The sequence below is a fragment of the Odocoileus virginianus genome, chromosome 2 (assembly GCF_023699985.2).
Source record: "Odocoileus virginianus isolate 20LAN1187 ecotype Illinois chromosome 2, Ovbor_1.2, whole genome shotgun sequence".
Lineage (NCBI taxonomy): Eukaryota > Metazoa > Chordata > Mammalia > Artiodactyla > Cervidae > Odocoileus > Odocoileus virginianus.
In genome coordinates, this window is record NC_069675.1 from 51218014 (window position 1) to 51243287 (window position 25274).

Sequence of the window (25274 nt, forward strand, 5' to 3'; positions counted from 1 at the left end):
TTATTTATTTTTTAATTATAGAGAAGGGTGATTAATGTATAAGACTCAAGACTTACCCTCATCACAATTTGTTAAGGTAAGGTTTGTCTTTTTAAAAACTAGTAATGTTAGAACTTGCTCCATAGGTTAGTATGAAGAGCAAATGAATAATATAAGGTAAACTTTTCATATATGTAATAGGATTGAAATTGTTTATGGCCCATAGTTCTGTGTGTTCAAGTTATATTTAACTATGCCATTTTTTACAAAAAAAGAAATGAAAGGCTTATTTTAATAGGAAACTGTCCACTTCTACTTATTTATTCTTATAGTCAAGCATTTACTCCCTAAGCAAAAAATATATATATATCAAATAAATAGCGGGAAGACAAATTAAAACAAAACAAAGCATTTGCTTGATTTTACAATGCACATACTCATTTCTTATCCTTCTTATTATTTATGTTCTCTATTACTCACAGGATCACAAGAGTTTACATGTGTTATATTCACAGCTGTATCTTCAACACCTGTGATGGAGTCTAGCACATTAAAAAAAAAAAAAAAACTCAATAAATATTTGTTTAATCTTTGTTAAAAATAATAGCAATAAAATGGTATCTTTCATATAAATTTAATAGTTCATCTCTGATACCAAGTCAATATATGTCTCAGAATAAAACCCTTACATGGTGTTTCATGTCTCCTTTTTCATCTTAAAAATACAATTTCATACATCTTTTTTTTTTTTTTTCCTATTCCGGCTTTCTATTGTATCATACTTATATGCAAACAACTGTCAGGCGAGTGTATGCTCCTCGGTTCTGTCTCGTCACAGCAAAGGTTTGGAGTGACGGACATTAAAGCCCCCTAGGCGTGTCACAGCTCTTGGGTCTTGGACAGACCGTGTTATAGCTCTTAGGCCTTGAATGGACCATGATAGCTCTTAGACAAATCAGTGTTACAGCTCAGTGTTACAGCTCTGTTTTATTTAGATAATAGCAGGAAAATCCATCTTCAAGGTGTGAGGGCATGTCGACCCAAAGACGCAAAGAAAAGAACACCCCAGTGCTAGGGGGAGAGAGAGAGAGCCCTTTGGCTCCTCTTTTTATATGTTTTTTTCTTCCCCCTGGGCCTGCCCTATGCAAATTGGGCTTGGCCAGGAGTGCTGTTCTACCTGAAGTCCTGACTCTGGTCCTCAGACCTTCCTTTGTTCTATTTTTGCAGATTTTTCCCTTCGTTGTCTTTTAGCCACCGCCATTTTGGACTCCTTTTCCCTATTCTAACTACCTAACACAACCAAACAAGAATTCACAAACATGTCAGTAAAATTTACCATAAGAAAGAAAGATCAACATAAAACACTTCAAAAGAAACAGGAAAGAAAAGAGAGAGAGAACTGAAAATCAATATTTAGAATTTGGATTTTTGTTTGCAAAAAAAATTAGAAAAAAACAAAAACCAAAAATCAAAAACATAGAATCTCCTTAAGACAAAAATGCAATCCTAAGAAAAAAGAGAATAAAAAAATAAGAGTTCTTGGAAATGTAACTTTAGTTTTCAATATGATCACAAGTATAGGCATAAGAATCCTAAGTAGTAAATTTGGGAATATTTCCCCAGAGTAAAACAAATATCCAGGAAACAAAAACATAGAGAAATAGATAATAAAAGGAACATTAACTCAGAATGCCCAAAATTGTATTTATGGGAGTTTCCGAAAGAGGGAACAAAGGAAACAATGAGGAAAAATTTTTCAAAGAAACAATATGAAATGATTTTCCAAACTAAAGTTTATGTATACATCTAAAAATTGAAAAATTTTACTAATTTCCAAGTAAGGCTAATAATAAAAAGGGCCATATTCCAAACTTAGATATGTGTTGAAAATTTTCTCTCTATGGAGGAAAACAGAAAAGGTCTTAAAAAAGAAAAACAAAATGAAGACAGCAGTCAGATATTTGATTGACTACTTTGATTGCCATAAACAATAGGAGAATTCCATTGTAATTTTGAGAAGAAACATTTTAATTCTGAAATGATCAGTGTGAAAGCAACAAAATGACATTTACCAAGAAGCAAAATGTCAGAAAATTTACCTAACAAACAAAATTGCTTAGAAATTCATAGAAGAAGAATATAAATCAAGAAAAAAGATAATAAGTGATACAGTAAAGAATAATTCAGACACAGGATAAGTGAGAACACAAGATGCCATCTGCACAGCTGGACTTGACAGCAGTACACCCAGACATACTGAGAGGAACTTCAAACAGGATGTCTTGGGAAGAAAAAAAAAAGTATTAAATAAGCTAGAGGGGATGTTTAAGAATTTTGAAGAATTTTGGGTTATGATTAGGAAACAATGGGAAAAGAAAAAAGAGTCAACAATTGTGCTAGGAAAAAATACAAAATAACTACACAAAAAATGATAGATAAATTTAGTGTTCTACTTTACTATAGTGAACAGTGTTAGTAGATTTATAAATTATAAATACTAATTATTGATGTTTTCACGTAAATTCAAAATATATATGAAGCATAACATAATCAACTGTGGTTACAGACAGTATATAGATATATTTGACCTTGAAATATGAAAATAACTATACAGTTTTATAGAAGTTAGGAGGCTTAAAGCCAGATAGGATGAGAGGTCTCAGAAAAGATAACACCACCACTGATCTCTGCTTAAAAACTGGGGGTTGAAGGAATACCAAGTGTGGATGAATGAACCAGATATAAGGCTATAAGTGCATTACTGAAAGTTGCATAATATTGTTAACTGTGTTAGTCTACTGAAACAGAAACCCAGAATATTTTTGGCTATACATTATTGATGCTTCTTCTCTCTCACATCCACTAAATCCTGAGGATAATGATCCAGGATTAGTTCGTGTGACTGAGCAAACACACACACACAGTTAGTGTGGATCAGAATGTCGTTAATGTTCAGAGTCCTTCTTTTTCTCTGTTCTGCCCTTTTTAGGACTATCCTCAGAACTACTTTCAGGCCAGTCACAGGATGACCACTGACTCTCTAACAATCAAATGAGCCTGGAGTAGGAGGGAGGAATAACAGTAACATGGGTATCTGCTTTTCAGTCACCCACATCACTTAAGAGACTGCCCTGAGTTCTATATGACAATTTAAGCTCACATTTCTTTATCCCTCATCAAGCTAAAAATTCATTTTTTTGTCTGGTCACATTATTACTGCAGTTTATTTATTTATTTTTAGGGGAGAAATAAAAATTGATGTTGGATATGAAGCTAGTCATATCAGCAACAATGATAATCAATATAATAAGTAAAGCTAAGATTTTAGCAAAATTGGAAAAAGAAAACAAAAACAAAAACAAAAAACCTCTCAGTCATCATTGTAGGAGGTCAATAGCTGTAAGAAGATAGATCAATTTACACTAATACAAGTCCATTATTTAAGAATGATGGTTTATTTTACTTCAGTGATTATAAAAGTAATTATTTAGGAAATAATTGTCTCTGAGAAACAGTCTTGGAGATACAGGGACAAAACTTGTCCCTTTAAATTATAGATTTACTGTATTATTTGACTTTTAAACATTGACATATTTTACATATAATTTAGATATAAGATAATTAGTTCATTGATTATTCCTCTGTACCTTTAAAATACTCTTCCTTACACACTATAGGATTTTGTGATGAATATTTCTGAGAGCATAAATGAGTTTAGGGAAAATTGTAAGTTATCAAATCCTTTGAAATATAAATCATTTTCAAGAACACAGTCTGGGTTTTCATTTATTTCAATTTCTTTCTTTTGGCCAGAGAAGAGTTGTACTTAAATTTGATACTAGGTATGTTATATCATTGTTGAAAGTACAAAAATAACCTTTTTATCACATCTTATAGGAGCAGTACAATATATATAGCAACAACATTAATACTCATATTAATTTTATAAATAGGATCTTAGTGGATGCTCTTGGGTTTTCTAAGGATGCATATGTAGTCATCCACAAATTATACTTTTTTTAAAAAATCATAATTTTCCATTAGTAGTACTTCTAAAATAATGTTAGATAGTATTAATGACAATGCATATTTTTACCAGACTTTGATAATAATGCATCTTATCCTACTCCAATGAAAATAAATTCTGATCCCAAATAAGTATTTTTTAATAGAAAGATTCAAAACCACCAAACATTACCCCCTTCACCATGCCCAAAACCATCACTAAAGAGTCACTAAATTATTTTTCATTAGAAATGAATAGAAAAATTTTAGATAGATTTTTGTCAGCTATTGAGTGATGCACTTTTGTTTAGAAAAAACTAGGAATAGTTTTTACTCCTTTCTACTTTAGTAATTATAATGGTGATAATAGCATGAATCTGCAGATGAAAGGTTCTTTTAAAAAATAGAGATGGGAGGAAATGAGGAAATAAAGTAAGAAGGCCACTAATCTTGTAAATATCTCCTAGAATGGCAAGCTTCAGGCAGGGGATGCGTTCATTTCTTTCTTCCTTACATTCAAGGGTGGACAGGGTCCTGAACCAAGGCACTTTTGTTTAACAGTCAGGCAGAGGGGCAGGATTTTCTGAGTCTGGCCATTATGTATGATTATAATAACAAAAGCAAGTCAAAGAAACGGTTCCAACATGGAGTCAGAATCGGCTCTTCCCTGCAATTATTCCCCACTGTCAGTGTCTATTCCACAGTCTTTTGGTAAAAAGGGAGACAATCTTTCTAACTGCTTCATCAGATGTATCTTTCTGGGAGTATCCACCATCAGTGCCAGTGCAAAGGTTGCGATTTGTCTTCCTTTGTCCCCCTGGAAAGTTCTACTTTACACCTGTATACTTAAAAGGTATTTAAAATCTGAAAATTAAGAGTTCTGTCTTATTCAGCAGGATTTTTTTTTTTTTTTTTTTCTTTTTAGGACTTCAAATCCAGGAGGCAGCATGTCAAGTTAAGGAATTAGTACTTTTTCTACGTATGAGAAGATGCAAGAGTCAGAGTTTGTTAAAATCATTTCCCTGATATGGCCTCAGTTATCTGGGGCCTATAATCCTATGTTTTCATATCCCAAGTTTTGTCCATGCTCACTGTAGGGAGTGGCTCATGTCAGAGGACTGCAGTCACTGATTAAATTTTGCAGGTCCTTCCTTCACGGTCAGGAATTTGACCAATATTTGGGAGACATTTTGTAATCAAATTTTGTCCCAGGTGCTGGGAGGCTCATCCCAGGTCAGGTGGAAATTGTTAATATGCCACTCCAAGTGCTAAATTTTGGATTGGCCCCATCAATAAAGATTCTCTGGATCTTCTGATTGTGATCTAGGAGACATTTTCTCTTGTTGCCTTTTCCTGTACCTAGAATCACATTATTATAACTATTTTATGTTATAAATGTGACCTATTTCCTTAAGCTCTTTAGCCATATAAGTTTTGTTGGAGACTTGGTTACACACAGGATACTATAAGAAGCAGCAATCTCATAGAGGATATTAAGTAATGAAGACAGGGACATTGACAGTGACATGGTGCAGGAGAGAGGCACAAAGTTTAATTTCAAAACAAAGAAGAAACTAAAACATTGATTAGTATAATAAGTTGTAATCCAGTTGCAATAGTCTAGTGACTACAGAGCCGTAACTGATTTAATGAGCTATTCACAGGTTTTATTGTACAGCCTATCCACAACTTATGCCTAACTCAATCTTAGAGACAAGCATGTGTTACTGGTAGGATCAACATAAAGAGAAAAAGATAAATGTTTTAATTCTGGTTACAAAAGGTATAATTTACCAAGTTACTATAAGTCATAATTAGTTTAAGGAGAAGGTCGTTCTTATACCTGGAAAACAGTTTTAAACCAATAATCTTTTTATTTAGAACCCATAAAAATTATAACCATATTTACCAGTTTACTCAATCCTATATAATTAATCCTTTATTTCAACACCTTTATGAAGTCATTAGGTTTCCAATTAGATTTTTTTCAGTATGTTACCCATTTCAGCTTTATGATTGAAAGTAAGAAACTTGTATTTATCTAAAAATCCTTTTTATAAATCTTCTTGAAGAGGAGACATTTTTTCAAAGGCATTAGAGTGAAACCATAACTGTTTATAATAACAAAAGACTAAAGAATGCACATTTAAATCGGATTACAATGCAATTGACAAAGCAACTCGATCACTACCATGACATAAAACTTTCAGATAATATATTACCTGAAAGACTGATAATATATTACCAGGACATATCAGAATTCCATATACTCTCTAGAATATCTATATCCTTTACTGTACAATATAACCTGAATGTTTATTATTAATTTGATAACAATTTCTATGTAATTTAACAGACCAAGTGAACTTAAGTTGTTTAATATCTCCCTTTGGGGTGCTTTCAGGGCCCTCTGAAGCATCACAAACTTAGCTAGAGGTAGAGGGATATTTACTGTAATTTCATTTGGGAAGTTTTGACAAAATAAAAACATAAAATGTAGCTTTTAAAATGTAACAGGATTATAGGTCACTGTGGAACATTAGTTATTAATTTAGGCAAAGTAGCAAAAGATTTCAAAGGAAAATATAGAAAAGATCACCTAAAAGATAAAGAAAGTTAAGATCTGTTATCAAAGACAGTTTAAAGTATTCAGGAAATGTGCCTTTTCTTTTTAACAATGTGATACTAATTGTTTATTTAACTTTTTATTTTGTATTGGGATGTAGCAGTATGGGAGACCTGGGTTTGATTCCTGGAGGAAGACCCCCCTGAAGAAGTGAATGGCTACCCACTCCAGTATTCCCTGCCTAGAGAATTTCATGGACAACAAAGCCTGGCAAGCTACAGTCTGTGGGGTCACAAACAGTCGGACATGACTGTTTTTTTTATAGCGACTGACACTATTTTTTATAGCCGACTAACAATGTTGTGATAGTTTCAGGTGAACAGTCAAGACTCAACCACACATATACATGTATCCATTCTCCCCCAAACCTTCATCCCATCAGGTTGCCACGTAGCACTGGCCAGCCCCATGTGTTACACAGTAGGTCTTTATAGATTATCCTTTTAAATATGGCTGTGTGTCCATGTTCATCCCCAAATTCATAACTATCCCTTCCCCTTGGCAACTATAATTTCAACAGACTAATTTCTTAGTCTGTCTCTTTCTGCTTTGTAAGTACATTTGTAAGATTTCTTTTTTAGATTCCACGTATAAGGGATCTCATACAATATTTCTCCTTCTCTGACTTAACTTAGTATGACACTCTCAAGGTCCATCCATGTTGCTGCAAATAGCATTATTTCATTCTTTTTAATGGCTGAGTTATATTCCATTTTATATATGTACCACATTTTCTCTATCCATTCATCTGTCAGTGGACATTTGTGTTGCTCTCATGTCTTGACTATTGTAAACAGTGCTGTAATGAATATTGGGGATCATGTATCCTTTCAGATCATGTTTTTCTCTAGATGTATGCCCAGGAGTGGGATTGCAGAGTCATATGGTTACCTTTTAAAGGAACTTCAATGCTGTTCTTTATAGTGGCTGTTCTAACTTACATCCCTACCAACAGTGTGGGGGGTTTCCCTTCTCTCCATATCCTCTCAGCATTTATTGTTTGTGGATTTTCTTGATAATAGCCATTCTACCTGGTGTGAGGTGATGTCTCATTGCAGTTTTGATTTGCATGTCTCTAATAAAGAATGATGATGCACATCTTTTCATGAGCCTCTTGGTCATCTTTATGTCTTCTTTGGAGAAATATTTATTTTAAGTCTGCTGCCCATTTTCTGAGTGGGTTGTTTGTTTTGACACTGTTAAGCATAATGACCTGTTTGGAAGTTTTGGAGACTAATCCCTTACTAGTCACATCATTTGCAGATATTTTCTCCCAATCTGTAGATTGTCTTTTTGAGAAAACTTGTCTTTTTTAACAAAGGGAAAAGCTAAATTTGAATTTTGTACCAGCTTACTTTCAAGGATAATTTACTCAATTAAATTTATTTTAATCTTAATCAATCCTGACCTATTATGCATAAACCCCCCCCTTTTGGGGGGTCCCATTTTCCATAAACTTTTCATCACTTATTTTAGCATAATTTTGACTTTAACTTTCTAGATGTACAACATCCAGAGAGAAAATTTCACCCAAAACTCATCTCATTTGCATTTTCTTTCCTTAAAAATTTCTTCATATCAAGTTACTTTCCTTGCTGACAAACAAAAAATAAATATTACTATCAAGTATTAACTTAATATTAAATATTACCCAGATCATGGGAACCTGAATCTCATCTAGCTTAATTTCTATTGTATTTAGAATTGTTTGGTTTATAGGCTCTTACTTTCATTTAAGCCAATTAAATAGAACTCTTTTACAAATCAACCTCAGCAATGTTATCTAAAGGCAAAGACACATACAAACAGAAAAACAGCGAGACTTCGTTTGTTTTCATTTCAAGACTTCAACCTGAGTCAGATAGGTAATGTAAAATCCCAAAGTTTACAAAAGAGGTTGGGTTAGAATTGGGTTTCTCACAGAGGGAACAAGCATTGCTCAATGGGCTGCATGGCTAAATATTTGCAGAAAGGGCATTAAGGATTTTTTTATACCCTGGACAAGCCAACATCTAAATTACTTTACCCTCTTTAAAATCTGAATTTTAAAAGGATGGCAGAGATGATGGTTTCAGAGAAGGCTAGATAGGATATTTGCATCTCAAAAATACAGGTAAATTTTCCATAGGATGACTTTATTTCCCCTTTCTTTAATATTGCAGCTTCTCAGGTGGCATAGTTGATAAAAAAAAAAAAAAAAATCCACCTGCCAACTCAGGAAGATGTAGGAGATGCAGGTCTGATCAATGGGTCAGGAAGTTCCCCTGGAGTAGAAAATGGCAACCAACTTCATTGTTCTTGCCTGGAAAATGCCATGGACAGAGGAGCTTATCTATGGACTGGACTACAGTCCATGGGATTGCAAAGAGTAAAACACGACTAAGCACAGACAAAGGCAATTTAGTTTAATACTTGCAAATTGCTTAAGATAAACAGAGGTTTTCAGAGTAATAAAAGGATTGGTGGGCTTCAGATTATTTTGGAAATACACTTCGGCTCCTGTAAAGACTACAGTGGTAAAACAAGGACAGCTTTGTTTTGTTTTTTTGAAAGCACTGGATGGCTACCTCAACGATATTGAAGAACTGACACACCCACTTACCTACATTGGAAAGTTTTACTTTTCCTCATTTAGCTTAGGGGAGAAAGCTTTATCCAAAATTCCTATTAGGCTCTCAATATCAGCTATAATTAGTTTTTTATTGTTGTTGTTGAGTTGCTAAGTCGTGTTTGACTCTTTGCCACCCCATAGACTGCAGCTCACTAGGCTTTCCTGTCCTTCACTATTTCCTGAAGTTTGCTCAAATTTATGTCGATAGAGTAGGTGATGCTATCTAACCCTCCCATTCTGTGCCACCCTCTTCTCCTTTTGCCTTCAATCTTCCCCAGTATCAGGGTCTTTTCCAATGACTCAGCTCTTCACATTAGGCAGCCAAAGTACTGGAGCTTCAGCTTCAGCATCAGCCCTTCCAATGAATATTCAGGGTTGGTTTCCTTTAGGATTAACTAGCTTGATCTCCTTGCAGTCCAAGGGACTCTGCAGAGTCTTCTCTAGCATCACAGTTGAAAAGCATCCATTCTTCAGTGCTCAGCCTTCTTTGTGGTCCAACTCTGTTATCATGACTACTGGAAAACCATTGCTTTGACTATACAGACCTTTGTTGGCAAAATGATGTCTCTGCTTTTTAATATGCTGTCTAGGTTTGTCATAGTTTTCCTTCCAAGGGGCAAGCATCTTTTAATTTCATGGCTGCAGTCTTAATCCACAATGATTTCAGAAACCAAGAATAAAATCTCTCACTGTTTCCATGTTTTCTCCTTCTATTTGCCATGAAGTTGTTGGACCAGATGCCATGATCTTAGTTTTTTGAATGTTCACTTTTAAGCTAGTTGTGTGTTTTTGTTTTTGTTTTTTTTTTTAAAATCTCTTCTTTCACCCTCAACAAGAGGCTCTTTAATTCCTGCTCATTTTTTTGCCATTAGAGTGGTATTATCTGCATATCTGAGGTTGTTGATATTTCTCCAGGAAATCTTGATTCCAGCTTGTGCTTAATCTAGCCTGGCATTTCACATGATGTACTCTGCATATAAGTTAAATAAGCCAGGAGACAATATACAACCTTGATGTACTCCTTTCACAATTTTGAAACAGTCCATTGTTCCACATCAAGTTCTAATTGTTGATTCTTTACTTGCATACAGGTTTTAAAGGAGGAAGATAGGGTGGTCGGGCTATTCCCATCTCTTTAACTATTTTTCACATTTTGTTGTGATCCACACAAAGGATTTAGAGTAGTCAATGAAGCAGAAGTAGATGTTTTCTTGGAATTCCCTTGCTTTTTCTATTATCCAACAGATGTTGGCAACTTTATCTCTGGTTCCTCTGCCTTTTCTAAATCCAGCTTATTCATCTAGAAGTTCTCTATTCATGTACAGTTGAAGCTTAGCTTGAAGGATTTTGAGCATTACCTTGCCAACGTGTGAAATGGTTAATTTAGTCAGACCCATGGCCTCCCATTTTGGTAATCTATTTAGAAACGCTTTTGAGGCAACTAATCACTTATAATTTTCCAAGAGGCCCCCAGGTGGAGGTAGAACCTTAGAGGAAGCAGTTCACATTTAGCTCAAGCAGTTAATACCAGATATTTGAACATTACCAAAGTAACTAGCCAGCCTTAAAGTCACATTCAAAGTCAAATGGCAAAAGTGCCCCAAATGTGACTTCCTGGTCCGATTATACCTGTGACCTTATTTCTAAAGCACCTTATAGATAGAGTTTTCCTTCACAGGGGGAGTTCCTCAAGTTAAAGCTGAAGCTTCCCAAATCAGAAAAGGCTCCCCTAAAAGGCCCTGGTGGGACCCTGATATCAAACTATTCTGGGGAAACAGTTACTTGAGCATTTAATTTGCAAAGGAGAGTGGTTTCTAATAGAAAGTCAATAAACTTGTTCCTTACTGCCACAGTTACCATGGGCTCTTGTGGGTAAATTAGAATTGGATATCTCAAGTCCAAGGGAGTCCATGGGCTTCTTCATTTATTAATAGGGTATTCCTCTTCTTTGCAAAATACTTTTAACTGCAAGATCATATAACAATTAACATATTTAATATATTCCCCAAAGAGCTTTTCTTGTGTTAGAAGTACTTCCCATTTCTATAAGTGTGATAATACCAAAACAAAAAGATGTATGCAAATTCCAAAAAAAAAGGGCACAGACAAATTCCAGCATTGATTCACAGAAGAACCAGTTCCCAATTCAAGTTAATAAAATTACCCTTAAAAAAAAACAAAGTAACTAATTCCAACTAGGATAGGCTTAAGCCCACAGGAACTAGCTCTTCTAATGAACAAGTTTCGACTCAGGTAGAGTCCAACAACAATTCTCCTCTCCAACAAGTTACCCCAAACAAACTGGCTTGTTCTGTAGAGTAAAAGCCCAAACTGGAGGAAGGGGGATAATTTCCCTGTGTACACAATGGAGCAACTTACCCTACAAAATTGAGTCCATGGATTCACAGAAATCTGTTGGCTCCTTGCTTCAGCTGCCAAGTGCTGGGGAAGACTTTGCCTCTTTAGGGAATTTTGGCAGAAAGATTCTCAGGACAAATGGTCTGGCAGCTGCTAAGGCCTTGGCAAAATATTCCCCAGCTGGGTCAGATTAGGCACAAGCAGCAAGGTTTCAGGCTGAGGAAGCCAAATTTGTTATTAAGTCAGAGCTCACTCAGCTCCATGCAAGTCAGGCCAATAAATCTCTGAAAGATGAGATGTTTAGGCAAGGAGTACGACTATTAGGAAAGCTAACTGATCAAGAAGATGGCAAACTAATGTTTCAAAATAACCATCTTATTGGTTCTTTTAAATTCTTTTAAAGAACAGAGATGGGGGGTGGGGTGGGGGCAGGGTGAGGAAACAAAGTAAAAAGGGCATTAATCTTGTAAATATCTCCTAGAATGGCAAGCCTCAGGCTGGGGATGTGTTCATTTCTTCCTTCCTGACATCCACAGGTGGACAGGGTCCTAAAAAATGCACTTTGGTTTAATAGTCAGGCAGACAGGTTTTTCTGAAGCAGGCCAATATGTATGATTATAAAAACAAAATCAATGAAAAACAAGTCAAAGAAACAGTTCCAACATGGGGTCAAAAATTGACTCTTCCTTGCAACAACCTCATACCTGATACACAAATTAAGGTATTTATGAAGACCTTTCAAAGGTGAACCCATCTACTTATAAGTTGTTGCATTGTTCTGGAATTATGGGTGATCCAAATCTAATAATGCTACCCTTCACTCAACAAATAAGGATTCATGGTCCCTGGTGTGTCAAGCAGTCAGTGAACTGTGAACTCAATAACCTAGCCCTGCCTACATGGAAGTTAAAGATGCCTTAAATTCCTGTATTACATTTTATTATATCTGCTAGGTAATATTTTTTTAACTGTGAAAATTTATTATATAGTACAGGTAATCTATCTGTCTGATTTTATTTAATTTGTACCCAATTCCATGGCCTTCAGGGAAGGCTAAATTCAAAGGAGTGACTTCCTGAAATCTCTACGTATCTTATTTCTTTAAAAAATGTATTTCTATTTAACTGGACAATAATTGCTTTACAATATTGTGTTCATTTCTGCCATGTATAAAAATGAATCAGCCATAGGTATACATATGTCCCCTCCCTTTTGAACCTCCCTCCCACCTCTTACCCCTCTAGGTTGTCACAGAGCACTAGATTCAAGTTTCCTATATCACATAGCAAATTTCCAGTGGCTATCAAATTTATCTTATTTCTGAGTCTTATCTTGAATTGACTCCCAGAGAGTATGCCTTGTATATTGTTGTCGTTCATTCAGTAAGTCATATCCAACTCTTTGTAACCCCAAGGGCTTCAGCATGCCAGGCTTCTCTGTCCACCACTGGCTCCCGGAGTTTGCTCAAATCCATGTCCAGTGAGTCAGTGATGCTGTCTATCAGTAAGTCAGTGATAGCACCAGGGGATGCTATCTCATCCTCTGCCCTTTATACCTACTGATTATGTGGTCACTCCTCTGCTTCCCTGGTTTGCAGGTCCTTCTGGCACTTTGTTCATTTTCCCCCCTGAGTCTTTTGGTTTCTACTTTGCCCAATTGTGTTCTTCTTGTCCAGGTTCCTCAGATAGCCTCCATGCATGAAATATGTGTTATTACTGACTGGTTTGGGTATTGTTGGGGCAAGAGATCAGACAACTGTCATGAAATTCCTTTAATGTGACATTCTTGAGCATACAGAGCTCTGGGCACAGAAGCCTGCACTTTTACTTTGTATTTTTCTCCATGCGCTAATCTCCAGGATAAACTATGACATGTATAATTACTTAATAAAAATTCCAGACCCTGTGTGACTTAGAGAGTTTGTGTCTTTGTTGAGGCTTTTGAAAGATAAATTCAGAACTAGAAAAATGTGTGACTCACTACTTATTCCATGTTTTCTTTTTGCTCTGAATTTTGTTAGGCATCATAATTATTCCATTTGATAATATCCACATCATATGTTTATCTATTTAGTATACTGTGTTTTATATCTCACCCTAAATAGTATCAAATATGCTTATATTTGGTATTCTTAAAATTTCACAGTGGTCTTTGAACCAAAGATGTATTGGTTTAGCAGTTAAGGGCTGTGGGAAAATGTCATATTTGGATTTCTGGCATTTTTATGGATAGAAAAGGCACCCATTATTTCAAGATAATTCATGATCGTCTTGTGCTTAAAAGGAGTGAAGGTAACTGTGAACTGGATTGTTTTAGAGAGAGACTATACTTTGAGCTATCTGTGATTACCCAGGCTCAGAACATATCACAGTGTGGCTATGTTTGAATGCCTAGCTCTAGAACACTCCACTGCAGATCAAAGACATAGGGTCTAAATTTTTAAATCAACTTGCTAAGTATGCAGCCTAATGAACTCTGTTGTTTCATTCCTATAAATATTTTACTGCTTCTTCACTGTGACCATATTCTGTTCTTTCTTGATTTATTAATTTCTATCTACCCTAATTTTTTTCACCAAAGACCTTAATTGACTGCCATGCCACTTTGGGAAAAACATGTACTCACCTCTCCAAAAATTCTGCTTCCTAACGCTGATTTTATCATGTTGATATTGTAGTTAAGACAATATGTATTTAAATTGCATGTATATATATATTTAAATTAGCATGCATATGTGATTTATTTGTAGGAACACTATCATTATAACATTTCTAAGTTTGCTTTACCTGTTAAGATGTATTTTTAACTCATTTATATAAGGTGAGCGTTTTGAATTTCTTCATGTTGTTTTTTCCTGTTTCATTTTATTAGGCAAAAAGTTAATGCTAAAAAGGCAGAAGAAAAAGGAAAGAGCTTGTCTGGAAGAAGGTAAACAATAAAACTTATTTAGACAATTTTTGCCCCTGTCAGGGTATTATAAAGATCTGTGCTTCTACTTAAAGGATTTCTACTCCATATTGCTTTCTCCCGTAAACTTTTTGGTCTTTATTCATCATTTCCCTAAAGTATGCTTCCCCTTGCTTCCTGCTGTCCTTTTGGAACATTGATTACAAAAATTATATTTCTGTTTACTCTCACAGTTAATTAGCCAACAAAAAATGAGGTTGAAGAAATATATATTTAACTAAATTTTAAATTATAAAAAGAAATTCATCTGTTTAATCAACTCAAAAGTGATCTATTGGGTAGTTATTCCATTTCTAACTCTAGGCTGAGTACTCTATAAAATACCAAAAATACACCAGAGAAAACCACCTGCTTTAAAATAGATTGTGTATTTATGAAAGCATGGCATACAATGAAGTGTAAAGAATAACATAAAACTGTTTAACAAATCACCAAATGCTTATATTTTCTTCGATGGGAAAATCAAATTCAATGAATAATATTTTATTAAACCTAAGTTATGATCACATATAGAGACATAACAATTTTAGATATGCTAAACATGAAAAGTGTGCAAGTTGGAATTAATGAAATATGATGTATTAGTATTTGTGTTGCAACATTTCTCAATATGTCTTTTTCAGTATATTAATGCATCAATTTAGCACATGGTCTTAAAGTTCAACTGGCATATTAATGGCTCTAAAGCACTACACACTGATATCTTTTTTCCTGCCTGCTTCCCATGTGTGATCTATGTAATCATAATCACTCAGCCTTCAAGTACATCCCGATGTTAGCACATTTCCCAGCTTCTAACACTGTTGCACTGACCAAACGATCCCCGTCATCCCTAGGATACAGTATGGTACTCGAATTGTTCAGAGTTTTCAGACATGCTAACCTAAAATCTATCTACAAAGAAACAGCAAAAGTGACAGTCTCAAAACCTGAAGTCATGTTGCTTCCCTCCCTCAAAACCTGAAAGCTTTCTCATTGTTCATAATAACCCCAAACTGTTTACCACAATCCAGTCTACAGGAGCAATACAATATATAGTATCAATAATGATAGTCATATTAATTTTATAAACAGCATAAACTATCTCCTTCCCTGACTTTCTCTGATGCCTCTCTTCACCTCACTTTTTATTCCACAGCTACATTGAGATGCACGTTGTTCCTTGAGTATCCTGACCTCCTATGGTGCTGACATCTTTACAATCTTACAACTGCTGTTCTTTCTGTCTAGAGACATCTGTCAATAAGGCAGTGCAGTGGTTAAGAATACGGATAGTGAAGTCTGACATCCCGGCTAAAGCCCTAGCTTTCACACTTACCTGCTAGGTGCATGACTATGGGAAAATAGTCAGATTACCCCTGACACTCTCAGTATATCTGAGAAATGAGTATACTCTTCGCACCTACTTCTGAAAGTTGTGATAAAGATTAAATTATTTATTTGTGTAAGGTGCTTAGAAAGTACAAAAACTAGCTCTATAAAATTAGTCATGTTTATCTTATTAGTTGCTAGATATCTTCTTAAATATCGCTTCTGTAAATTACTATCTGTACCTGAGTATGCTCAGTCCCTCAGTCGTATCCAGCTCTTTACAACCCCATGGACTGTAGCCCACCAGTCTCCTTTGTCCATGAGATTATTTTGGCAAGAATACTGGAGTGGATTGCAATTTCCCTCTCCATATTATCTGTATATCTTTTATAAAATAGACACCTCTATTTCTTCCATTTCCTTAACTTCTTTGACTTTTTTTCCCTTATAGCATTACAAGTAATAAAAATTATCATTTTTTTTTTGTTTTCTTATTTACTATCTATCTTACCCTTCATAGTATACACTGCATGAGCACAAAGCCTTTAAATCCTTGCTTACTACTTTATCTCTGGTTAAGGAGACACTGGCATACAGTAAGTACATACTGAAAATTTGTGAAAAGAAAGAGAGAAGTTGCAAGTTCTAAAATACAGCTTTAAAACTTTGATGATTTTAGTTTTCTAACCAATATGCCACCATGCACTGACTTTGTAAGGTGCACAAAGAATCACACAATCCCATAATCCAGGTGACATTTTCCTGATCTGATCAAATCCCATTTTCCATGGGAAAATCAAATTCAATGAATAGAGCAGGTTAGCCAGTGCAGAATCCATTTGTTTACATGATGTAGTATGAACATCCTGAAAATTCCGCCTCAACCATGTTACCTCCAGGCTTAAAGCACCCACTGTTGGCTTGAGGCAACATCTCTCAAAATCTCTACAACATCAGAATCTTAAGGCAGTCACTGCTTATGGTCAGAGCCCAAGAATGTTTAAGAAGCAGAAACTTAGAAGCTGTGATTCCAAGTACTATAAATATAATACTTAAAATGATTCAGGGACATATAAAATATTATACAAGTGTAGATTCCAAAGAAAAACTTGGATTCATCTGGACCTTTCAAATATACATAGAAAAACCAGATAATTAGTGATGCACCTCAAGCAGTGGGATGCTTTAGCCCTTCTCCCTGTGCCTGATAATGTCAGACCTGTACCTAACTGCTTGGATACCAATTTATGGTTTTAATCCAACTTCTTCAAAAACAGAATTTTCCAGTATTAATTCATTAGAAAAGAAAAACAAAAAAGATAACCACTTAGTATGGAATTCTGCATTACACATTCTCTTCACGTTCCCTGACATCTCTTGCTATGCTGGACATGTTTCCCTGGACTCTCAATTGTGTATTACAAGATGCAGAATATTTGGATATTTGGAATTGAATCTCTAGTTTTTCAAATGTAAATTAGAGCTTGTTTGTGGGGGTCTGACTCACAAGTCTAGTTAGAGGTCATTCTGGAAAATAAAATAAGCTATAGCCAAAGACAAGACTGACCAGTGGCTAAGCACTATTGCTATTACCCATGGAGCTTTCTGGTGTTTGCGATACTATCCTAACATGTATTTTTATTTTTATTGTAATGTGCTCTTAATTAAAATTATTTTCTCATCTTGTAATTACCTGTTTGGGTAGCATGTTATTTCTCAAGAAATGGGGAGTATTGATGTAACCTCATAATTGGAAAGTCCTGTTTCCTTATGACTGGGTCGTCCAGTTACTGAGCTAGTAAAGCTAATGTTATCCAGTAACCACAAGAGCTTGTTGAGTTGGTACTGTCATAGGCTGACTCTCTTGCCCTACTCAATTAGAATGAACATATTTGGCTGTAACAGAATGAGGTGAGAGTGTGTGGATGCACTTGTACACATTACAGTTCCATAACTTGGTGTGCAATTTAAAGCAGTTATCAGTGGATATAAGATGAGCTTGGGGACTATATCATAAGTTCTCTTCATTAAGGGTTCATAGTTTTAAATAAGTATGTCAGAGAGTAAAAGCGAGCATCCCAATTCTCCAGAGCATATGAGGTCTCAGAAGATTGACACTCACCTCTTTCACTTGAGAATTACTCAGCCCTCGGGGGGGGGGGGGATTCAATAGTTCTCTTGAGTTTCTAAGAAAACTCTTCTTTTGTACTCACCTTGTAAGTTGAGCTCTTAGACAGTTGAGCTATTCCTTAAAAATCAGAGCTAATGAGACCAATACCTGAATTTTTTTTATTCTAATGATTGCTTTTCTCCCATCTGAATGTGAGATAATCAACTTCATCCTATCCTAAAGTCTTATTTGTATTCCTCATCCTAGTCAACTGTCTTCAAAGCTTGTCATGAAAAAAGATTAAATGTGAGGAGAAGGCATTGTCACTTTCAATCATAGAATGGGTGAAAGGAAAATGAGAGGTAGCCTTGAGCTAATTAATTATGTCATCCAAACATTAAAAAAAAAGTCATCAGCCTAACAAAAATGCAAGTGGGAAATAAAATAAGTTGAGACAAATATCACTGAGTTAGCTTGCATCTAACTGTGAAAAAAAATGGACGAACACTGAGTAGATGGGAGAAATTTACCAAATCATTGTAAATTAACTATACTTAAAAAAAAAAAAAGCAAAACTAAAAATAGAGCTAACATGTGTTGTGCTTAGTCACTCAGTCATGTCTGACTTTTGTGATCTATGGATTGTAGCCTGCCAGGATCCTCTGTCCATGGTATTCTCCAGGCAAGAATACTGGAGTATGTTGTCATGCCCTCCTCCAGGAGATCTTCCCAATCCAGGGATCAACCCATGCCTCCCACATTACATGGGGATTCTTCCCCATCTGAACCACCAGGGAAGACCAGAGTTACCATATGACCCTACAATCCCACTCCTGGGCATTTATCCAGAGAAAAATATGATTTGAAAGTGTACATGCACCTATCTGTTTATTGATATGCTGTTTACAGTAGCCAAGACATGGAAGCAATCTAAATGTCCATTAACAAAGGAATGGATAAAGAAGATGTGGTATATATATACAAAGGAATATTACTCAGCCATTAAAAAGAATGAAATAAATGTCATTTGCAGCAACATGGATGGACCTAGAGATTATCATACTGAGTGAAGTAAGTCAGACAGAGAAGGAGGAATATTGTTTGACATCCCTTATATGTGGAATCTAAAAAGAAATTATACAAGTTAACTTACTCACAAAAGGGAAAGAGACTCAGCAGACTTAGAGAATGAACTTATGGTTGCCAGGAGAAGGGACAGTTATGGAGTTTGGGATGGATGTATATACACTGCTATAGTTAAAATGGATAACCAACAAGGATCTTCTGTATGGAAGTCTGCTCACTGCTATATGGCAGCCTGGATGGGGGAGGGGAGTTTGAGGGAGAATGGATACGTGGATCTGTATGGCTGAGTCCCTTCATTGTTCACCTGAAACTATACTCCAATACAAAATAAAATGTTTAAAAAAAACAAATAAAACTATGTTAACTCAGCATCTGAAATATATTTAGATTGTGGTCAAGGTTCTTGAACAACCCACAATAAAGATTTTAATAAAGATAGAAATAGAAAAATAAATAGAGATTATTATACTAAGGAAAGTAAATCAGACAGAAAGACAAATATTATATAATACTGATTATATGCAGAGTCGTATTATAAAATAGGATACAAATGAAAATAGAAATAGAGGAGAGAGGACAGGGACAAATTAGAAATTTAGGGTTACACACACTGTTATATACAAAATAGGTGATCAGCAAGGACCTACTGAATAGCCTAGGGAACTATACTCAATTTCTTGTAATAACCTATAATGGAACAGAATGTTAAAAAAAGAACATATATATATATATATATATATATATATATATATATATATATATGTATAACTGAATCACTTTACTGTACATCTGAAACTAATACAGCATTGTAAAACAACTATGAGTGAGTGATAGTTGCTCAGTTGTGTCTGACTTTGAGACTCCATGGGCTATCTCTCTGTCCATGGAATTCTCCAGGCAAGAATACGGGAGTGGTTTACCATTTACTTCTCCAACTATATTTCAACTATAGTTATAAGTATAAAATGACTATATTTATAAATATAAAACAAGTATATTTCAATAATTAATAAATAAATAAAAAGATTAATCATGAAGGGAGAAGAGTACAAATGCAAGATACTTAAATATATTTGAAATTAAGAAATTAGAAACTTGAGTTGAAAAAAAAAGAAAAGAAAGAAAAAGATTCTGCTAATTGCCCAAAATGCTTATAATTGAATTGATTTGATTGGCACATCTAAAACAGCATCGCTCAACTGAGACAGGTGTGAGCATGACCTCTATTCACTGTAAGCTGATCTTCACGAGACAGTTATGTGTACCCTGCTATTAAGGTAAGAAAAGGCTGAATTATGAAGAAACATTGAATAGGAGACAGAAATTTCTTCTGAATTGAAAAATAGCTAAAGAAATAGTAGTCCATCTGTTGATGGTAAAGTTTTTAAATCATTAACTCAGTATATTTTACTTGTCAGTTACAGATATAGATTTGATCTTACTGTTTCAATCAATGAGAAGAGGACAGTATTACCTGACCACACAGTGATTAAATGAATCCTGGGGTTATTCCTTTATAAGCAGATTTTAGGAATCAAGAAATTAAGTGAGGAAAAAATACCAATTAATATTTATATAGTAACTTTGCTTTTGATTGTCAACTTCAAGTTGCTGTTATCACTTTTTTCTCCTGAGTCTTTCACCATTTCTTAGTTATCAATTGCTTTCTGTTTTTCATTAAAGATGTTGAAAGTATCTTTACCCGCCATTACATCTATCTCTACCTTGACCGAAAAACAAAGCTGAGAAATAGAACTGTTGGTTTATGAGGACAAAACGTACTTTCTAATTTCATTCTAGGCTCATCTATACTATTCAGCCACCTGTCTAGCCAACCTTGATAGAATAAACTGAGAGATGACCAACAACAAGAAATATCATTTTGGACATACCGTATAAGGTAAGGTGATGGTAAGTTAAGAAACTATCAAAGGAGGGAAAAGGAGAGAAGCTTTGAGAAAAACTGGTGCTTCTCATATTAAATGAGGTGAGTCTAGAAATTATCTCTGGGTCTGATGTTGTGCTTGGTGGCAAGAAACAATTAATGCTTATTTTCTGAATAAACACCTAATAGAATGTCCATCCTTGTCTGAAGTAATAAATTACTATCTTAAACTATATGCTTGCATTATCTCTATCCTGCATTTCAGTGGGGTTCCCATGGTACACAGTTTTTCTTGAATTTCATTCTTATTTTCAGTTTCTCTTTCTCAATTGTCAATGGAAACAAATTTCCTCATGTTTCTTTTCTATTTGCTCTCACTCTCATTTCCTTATGCATATAAAAAATTGTATATGATAGTCTTCCATAACTTCTTTTAATAAAAGTAGACTAAAGAGTTGTAAGTAAACTCAACAATACAAGTGAGTTACAAAAGTTTGTTCCTTTCTTACAGACAAACCCAAGGCCAGTCCTGATTCTAATCACCACCTGGGGGTGCATTTTCCTTCATTTTATAATTCTGCTATCCTCAAAAGTATTGTATCACCTGAGTAAGAAAATAGAGGATGGATGAGGCCACATTCATACCTTTTAAGCTGATGATGAATCAGAAGTTACAAATATTAAGTCTGCTTACATCCCATTGACTAGATTTAGTCAAATATCCCAATCTAAATCTAGTGGAAGTCAAGGAAATGTGTCTTTTCCTGGGAAGTCAGAATTCCTACTGCAGTTCAATTGCTATAGAACAAGGATTAGAACAGCTTTTATTGGCCAACCAGCAGTCTTTGCCACATGTTTATTTATGTAATAAATAAATACAAAATAAATAAAAAAACATAATTATTATTAATTCCTTTTATATTAAATATTTCTTAAAACTCACTATGCATATGGAGTAGATCTCAATAGCTGCATTGAATAACTCCAAACTTAATGGATTAAGACAACAAAGCTTATTAACATTTCCTGAGCAGCAGGAATCCAGGAACTGGGTGGTTCTGGTTCAAGGCTTCTCTTGAGGTTACAGTCAAGTCATTGGCTAGACCTGTAATATCTCTAAAGCTTTTACTTAGGAGGCATATACTTTTAAAATGTACTGTCACATAGCAGTTGGGTGGAGTCCTCAACTCCTCACTGGCTGTTGGGTAGAATTCTCAGGTCCTCTATATACTGCATCTTCACAGAGCTCACAGAACTGCCTAAGTGTCCTCATAACATGGCCATTCCATTCCTGAGACTACGAGAAAGAGAGGCAGGAGGAATAGGGAGGAGGAGGAAAGCAGGGAGAAAGGAGATAAAAGGAGAAGAGGAAGGAGATCAGAGGAGGGGAGGAGGAAGAGACAGAGCCCAAGATGAAAACTTAATGCTTTAAACACCTGCTCTCAAAAAAGACACACCCTCACTTCTGCCACAGTCTATTGGTTGAACAAACAACCTTGTATAGTTGGATACAAGAAAACCGAGGAGTAAAGATTACAAAAAGTAAGAGGTGACATTATTGGGGGCTATATTAGAAGCTTATGACTACATCTCTCAATGCTATGATAGTTATCTTTGCAGTCTAGAATAAGAGATTCATGAAATATAATTCAATATAATATTCAAGCTATATTAATATTACTGGAAGCCAGAAAACTGACATCCAGATAATTTTTTTAAATGGAGGAGAAACCAGAACAGTGGATATACTTATGACATAGATAAGGGAACAATCACAGACCTGTGAAATCCTTATTCTTCAACAATGCTTTCTATTAGAACTGATTCAAATGAATTCTTTTTAATGGCTGAGTAGTATTCCATGGTGTATATGTACCACAGCTTCCTCATCCATTCGTCTGCTGATGGGCATCTGGGTTGCTTCCATGTCCTGGCTATTATAAACAGTGCTGCGATAAACATTGGGGTGCATGTGGCTCTTTCAGATCTGGTTTCCTTGGTGTGTATGCCCAGAAGTGGGATTGCTGGGTCATATGGCAGTTCTATTTCCAGCTTTTTAAGAAATCTCCACACTGCTTTCCATAGTGGCTGTACTAATTTGCATTCCCACCAACAGTGTAAGAGGGTTCCCTTTTCTCCACACCCTCTCCAGCATTTATTGCTTGTAGATTTTTGGATAGCAGCCATCCTGACTGGCGTGTAATGGTACCTCATTGTGGTTTTGATTTGCATTTCTCTGATAATGAGTGATGTTGAGCATCTTTTCATGTGTTTGTTAGCCATCTGTATGCTTTCTATTTATTGATTCCACTCCTCCATGAAATGCTAAATGTCATCTTCCTAGTCTTTTTTGGGGTCAGTGACTGAGATGTGATAAATGAATTTGTCCTAAGTTCTTAATGTGTTCTTTCTCTAGGGAAAAAAAAGCAAAAAACAAAGAAACAAACAAACAAACAAAAATTGAAGGGGCTATTTTTGAAGAGTTCTTTAAAGACTTAAACCAAATCTCATACAAATGATAGATCATGATTTTATTGTATTGTATTATTTTTCATCTATTACTTATTCTATTTTGTAGTGGAAGGATCATTTTATGCTCCTCATTACAAACCAGTTTGCCTAGATTAATACTGGCTGTGTCATGCTAGAGGATAATAAGGGTTAGTTGCAACATAGTAGTAGTACCTAGTTGCTCAGTTGTGTCCAACTCTTTGGACCCCAAGGACTGTAGCCTGCCAGGCTCCTCTCTACATGGAACTCTGCAGACAAGAATACTGGAGTGGGTTGTCTTTCCCTTCTCCAGGGAATCTTCCCTACCCAGGGATTGAACTCAGGTCTCCAGCATTATGGTCAGATTCTTTACCACTGTGCCACATAGGAAGCCCCAACATAGATTATCATTTATTTAACTAGAACAACAAGAGGTAGTACTGTTTCTAGAAAACAGAAGTGGAAATCAGCTGTTTTGGGATTCTGCACCTAACTGTACCAGAAATTGACCCTGATACTAGTTATAATATTTTATTTATGTATTTACTTATTTCTTTATAAACTTATATTTTGATGAATTAGTTTCCTCATCTCTAACTAAGGACTTCAGTATAACTACCTTTTAAGATGACATTTCTACCTAAATTCCCTTTAATGGGATATGGTTTGGGGGCACTGAATTTCCATTTCATCGATGTCAAAATATGCCAAAAGATAGATTTACATTATATCAATGAACACATTACAAAATATCAGCAGACTAAGTCACATAGAAATTATTTTTATGTTAAAGATTATGCAAAATCTACACTCATTTAAAGTGCTAGTCACTCAGTCACATCCGACACTTCGCGACAGCATGGACTATAGCCTGCCAGGCTCCTCTGTCCATGGAACTCTCCAGGCAAGAATATTGGAGTGGGTTGCCATTTCCTCTCCAGGGGATCTTCCTGACCCAGGGATTTAGCCCAGGTCTCCTTTATTGCAGAATATTCTTTACCGTCTGAGTCACCCTACACCCCAGCAAATTCAAAATAAGGATGAATCTTCTCTGACCCACCTAAGTGGATTTACAAGGAATTCATAAAATTCATTCTTAATAGTGTACAAATTCTGAATGACTAAATGTAAATGGAAAATAATCCAGGCCTAGAGGGGACAAGCCACTACTCCAAATAAGAGTCAAGGGAAACTACTGTCTGTTTCCTATTTTCCCGAGTATACAGAAATTTCTTTACATTGTAGTACAGTCTAAGAAACTTGAAAAAATACATACAAGGTTTTTTCTCTTAAACTAGCTTTCCAATACTTGATATTATACTTGACTTTAAAAGAAACAGAGATCAAAATCAGAATAAATTTAGCTCACTGGTTTTGCCTCCCAAATACATTTCTCATACTGTCTCTTTTCTTTGCACTCAGCTTTTCTCCATCTAACACAATTTTTTTTTCTCTGCACTTAGAATGGCTGCCTTTTCTTTTAAACCACTGTACTCTGTAAATATTTCTAAAACCATGGTTCCCTTTCTACTGCTCCACCATATTTGAATTTGTAATCAAGCCATTTACTTCTACCTTCTTCATCGTGGTTACTGTTCTTTAATTTCTTCCTCTCTCCTCTTGTAATTTATTTACATTTGCAATTTCATTACGAGTTGTTAAAATTCTTCAGGACACTTGTTTATATTAAAGACATTTTACCTAATTATACTATGTGGCACAGCTTGCCCATTCACTCAAGTGCTCTTATGATAATTGTTGATTTATTCTCAATTAAGCAACTGGTATTGTTTCAAGATTGCATACTGCAGACTTTATAAATTATGCTGAGAAAATTGATGGACAG

General features: G+C 35.2%; 1 long non-coding RNA gene across 1 annotated transcript in view; it reads right to left on the reverse strand.

Annotated features, from left to right (window-relative positions):
• Positions 1-455: 455 nt before the first annotated feature.
• The window catches only part of LOC110146384 (uncharacterized), a 123954-nt gene continuing 99135 nt past the window's right edge, over positions 456-25274 (reverse strand). Inside the window, exon 3 of the long non-coding RNA XR_002316529.2 lies at positions 456-521. This is a non-coding gene — a long non-coding RNA (uncharacterized lncRNA). The remainder of the gene's footprint in view (positions 522-25274) is intronic.